Below are 4,760 nucleotides of genomic sequence, written 5' to 3'. Positions count from 1 at the left end.
CCGGGGCCCACTTGGTGTGTGCTTGGGCTGAGCTTGAATGTTACATGTGCAGAGGCTCTTTCTGGAGTTGAACGCCAGTTTTTGTGTCATTTTGGGCGTTGAACGCCAGTTTGCATCAACTAAACTTGGGCAAAGTATTGACTATTATACATTGCTGGAAAGCCCTGGATGTCTAATTTCCAACGCAATTGGAAGCGCGCCATTTTGAGTTTTGTAGCTCCAGAAAATCCACTTTGAGTGCAGGGAGGTCAGAATCCAACAGCATCAGCAGTCCTTCTTCAACCTCTGAATCTGATTTTTGCTCAAGCCCCTCAATTTCAGCCAGAAAATATCTGAAATCACAGAAAAACATACAAACTCATAGTAAAGTCTAGAAATGTGAATTTAACATAAAAACTAATGAAAACATCCCTAAAAGTAACTAGATCCTACTAAAAACATACTAAAAATAATGCCAAAAAGCGTATAAATTATCTGCTCATCACAACACCAAACTTAAATTGTTGCTTGTCCCCAAGCAACTGAAAATCAAATAGGATAAAAAGAAGAGAGTATACTATAAATTCCAAACTATCAATGAAACATAGCTCCAATCAAATGAGCGAGACTTATAGCTTTTTGCCTCTTGAATAGTTTTGGCATCTCACTTTATCCATTGAGGTTCAGAATGATTGGCATCTATAGGAACTCAGAGTTCAGATAGTGTTATTGATTCTCCTAGTTTAGTATGATGATTCTTGAACACAGCTATTTTATGAGTCTTGGCCGTGGCCCTAAGCACTTTGTTTTCCAGTATTACCACCGGATACATAAATGCCACAGACACATAATTGGGTGAACCTTTTCAGATTGTGACTCAGCTTTGCTAAAGTCCCCAATTAGAGGTGTCCAGGGTTCTTAAGCACACTCTTTTTTTTTTTTGCTTTGGAATTTGACTTTAACCGCTCAGTCTCAAGTTTTCACTTGACACCTTCACGCGACAAGCACATGGTTAGGGACAGCTTGGTTTAGCCACTTAGACCAGGATTTTATTCCTTTAGGCCCTCCTATCCACTGATGCTCAAAGCCTTGGGATCCTTTTTATTTGCCCTTGCCTTTTGGTTTTAAGGGTTATTGGCTTTTTGCTCTTGCCTCTTGGTTTTAAGAGCTTTTGGCTTTTTCTGCTTGCTTTTTCTATTTTTTTTGCCTATTATTATTATTATTTTTTTTTCTACAAGCTTTGTTCTTTGCTGCTTTTTCTTGCTTCAAGAATCATTTTTATGATTTTTCAGATTATCAAATAACATGTCTCCTAGTCATCATTCTTTCAAGAGCCAACATATTTAACATTCTTAAACAACAACTTCAAAAAGATATATGCACTGTTCAAGCATACATTCAGAAAACAAGAAGCATTGTCACCACATCAGTATAATTAAACTAAGTTCAAGGATAAATTCGAAACTCATGTACTTCTTGTTCTTTTGAATTAAAACAATTTTTATTTAAGAGAGGTGATGGATTCATAGGACATTCATAACTTTAAGACATAGTTACTAACTACTAATGATCATGTAATGAAGACACAAACACAGATAGGCATTTAACATAGAAAACGAAAAACAGAAGAAATAAGAACAAGGAATGAATCCACCTTAGTGATGGTGGCGTTTCCTTCTTGAGGAACCAATGATGTCCTTGAGCTCTTCTATGTCTCTTCCTTGTCTTTGTTGCTCCTCCCTCATTTCTTTTTGATCTTCTCTTATTTTATGAAGGATGATGGAGTGCTCTTGATGTTCCACCCTTAGTTGTCCCATATTGGAACTCAATTCTCCTAGGGAGGTGTTGATTTGCTCCTAATATTTATGTGGAGGGAAGTACATCCCCTGAGGTATCTCAAGAATCTCTTGATTTGCAACCACATGTTCTACCACTGAGCTATAGACCCTTGAGATGAATCTTTCCATCTCTCATGACTCGGAGGTGGAAGCCTTTGTCTTCCCTTCCCCTCTTTTAGAGGTTTAGGTGCCATCAATGGTAATGGAAAAACAAAAAGCTTATGCTTTTACCACACCAAACTTAGAATGTTGCTTGCCCTCGAGCAAAAGAAGAAAGAATAGAAGAAGAAGAAGATATGGAGGAGATGGAGGGATGTGTGTATGGATGTGAGTGGTGAATGGAGAACAGAAGGGATGATCATGAATGGAGAGAGAGAGGGTGAGGTGGGTGGGGATCCTGTGGGATTCACAGATCCTGAGATGATCCTGTGGTGTCCACAGATCCTGAGGTGTCAAGGATTTGCATCCCTGCACCAATTAGGCATGTAAAATGCCTTTGCACACAACTCTGGGCGTTCAACGCCAGGTTGGTGCCCATTTTGGGCGTTCAACGAACATTTGTTGGCCATTTCTGGCGTTGACCGCCAGAACCATGCTTGTTCTGGGCGTTCAGCGCCCAGACACTGCCAATTTTGGGCGTTCAGCGCCAGAACCATGTTCTGTTCTGGCGTTGAACGCCAGGCAAATGCTTCCTCCAGGGTGTGATTTTTCTTCTGCTGTTTTTGATTCCGTTTTCAATTTCTATTTTTATTTTGTGACTCCACATGATCATGAACCTATAAAGACATATAACTAAGAAAAATATTATTAGATAAATAAAAATTGGGTTGCCTCCCAACAAGCGCTTCTTTAATGTCAATAGCTTGACAGTGGGCTCCCATGGAGCCTCACAGATGTTCAGAGCATTGTTGGGACTCTCCAACACCAAACTTAGAGTTTGGATATGGGAGTTCAACACCAAACTTAGAGTTTGGTTGTGGCCTCCCAACACCAAACTTAGAGTTTGACTGTGGGGGCTTTGGTTGACTCTGCTTTGAGAGAAGCTTTTTATGCTTCCTCTCCATGGATGCAGAGAGAGATCCTTGAGTTGTAAACACAAGGTTGTCCTCATTCAATTGAAGGTTTAATTCTCCTCTGTCCACATCAATCACAACTCTTGTTGTGGCTAGGAAAGGTCTTCCTAGGATGATGGATTCATCCTCTTCCTTTCCAGTATCCAGGACTATGAAATCAGCAGGGATGTAAAGGCCTTCAACCTTTACTAGCACGTCCTCTACTTGTCCATAAGCCTGTTTTCTTGAATTGTCTGCCATCTCTAATGAGATTTTAGCAGCTTGCACCCCATAGATTCCCAATTTCTCTATTACAGAGAGGGGCATGAGGTTTATTCCTGAACCAAGGTTACACAGAGCCTTAAAGATCATGGTGCCTATGGTACAAGGTATTATGAACTTTCCAAGATCCTGTCTCTTCTGAGGCACTGTCAGTTGATCCAGATTACTTAGTTCATTGGTGAACAAGGGAGGTTCATCTTCCCAAGTTTCAATACCAAATAATTTGGCATTTAGCTTCATGATTGCACCAAGGAACTTGGCAGTTTGCTCTTCAGTAACATCCTCATTCTCTTCAGAAGAAGAATACTCATCAGAGCTCATGAATGGAATAAGGAGGTTCAATGGAATCTCTATGGTTTCTAGATGAGCCTCAGAGTCCTTTGGTTCCTCAGAGGGAAGCTCCTTATTGACCACTGGACGCCCCAGGAGGTCTTCCCCCTTGGGATTCACGTCCTCTCCTTCCCTTACAGGTTCGGCCATGGTGCTTATGTCAATGGCCTTGCACTCTCCTTTTGGATTCTCTTCTGTATTATTTGGGAGAGTACTAGGAGGGATTTCAGTGATCCTTTTACTCAGCTGGCCCACTTGTGCTTCCAAATTTCTAATGGAAGATCTTGTTTCATTCATGAAACTCACAGTGGCCTTAGATAGATCAGAGACTAAATTTACTAAGCTAGATGGATTCTGCTCAGAATTCTCTGTCTGTTGCTGAGTGGATGATGGAAAAGGCTTGCTATTGCTAAACCTGTTTCTTCCACCATTATTAAAGCCTTGTTGAGGCTTTTGATCTTTCCATGAGAAATTTGGATGATTTCTCCATGATGAGTTATAGGTGTTTCCATAAGGTTCACCTAAGTAATTCACCTCTGCTATTGTAGGGTTCTCAGGATCATAAGCTTCTTCTTCAGAAGATGCCTCTTGAGTACTGTTGGATGCAGCTTGCATTCCATTCAGACTCTGAGAAATCATATTGACTTGCTGAGTCAATATTTTATTCTGAGCCAATATGGCATTCAGAGTATCAATTTCAAGAACTCCTTTCTTCATAGGCGTCCCATTACTCACAGGATTCATCTCAGAAGTGTACATGAACTGGTTATTAGCAACCATGTCAATGAGTTCTTGAGCTTCTGCAGGCATTTTCTTTAGGTGAATGGATCCACCTACAGAAATATCCAATGACATCTTAGCTAATTCAGATAAACCATCATAGAATATATCCAGGATGGTCCATTCTGAAAGCATGTCAGAAGGACACTTTTTGGTCAACTGTTTGTATCTTTCCCAAGCTTCATAGAGGGATTCACCATCTTTTTGTTTGAAGGTTTGAACATCCACTCTAAGCTTGCTCAGCTTTTGAGGAGGAAAGAACTTGGCTAAGAAAGCCGTGACCAGCTTATCCCAAGAGTTCAGGCTGTCTTTGGGTTGAGAGTCCAACCACACTCTAGCTCTGTCTCTTACAGCAAAAGGGAAAAGCATGAGCCTGTAGACTTCAGGATCTACTCCATTAGTCTTAACAGTATCACATATCTGCAAGAATTCAGTTAAGAACTGAAAAGGATCTTCAGATGGAAGTCCATGAAACTTGCAGTTCTGCTGCATCAAAGAA

At 40.6% G+C, this 4,760-nt stretch overlaps 1 non-coding gene across 1 annotated transcript; it reads left to right on the top strand.

Moving 5' to 3' along the window:
- The first annotated feature begins 4,390 nt into the window (after window positions 1-4,390).
- Window positions 4,391-4,498, top strand: LOC148571452 (small nucleolar RNA R71). Its single transcript, XR_015907937.1, has one exon. It is a non-coding gene; the product is annotated as a small nucleolar RNA R71 (small nucleolar RNA).
- The last annotated feature ends 262 nt before the right edge of the window (window positions 4,499-4,760 follow it).

Source organism: Arachis ipaensis, chromosome B3 (genome assembly GCF_059453495.1).
Source record: "Arachis ipaensis isolate K30076 ecotype BB chromosome B3, ASM5945349v1, whole genome shotgun sequence".
In the NCBI taxonomy this organism is placed as follows: domain Eukaryota; kingdom Viridiplantae; phylum Streptophyta; class Magnoliopsida; order Fabales; family Fabaceae; genus Arachis; species Arachis ipaensis.
Note: the sequence above shows the minus strand (reverse complement) of the source record. Positions and strands in the feature narration are given on the sequence as shown.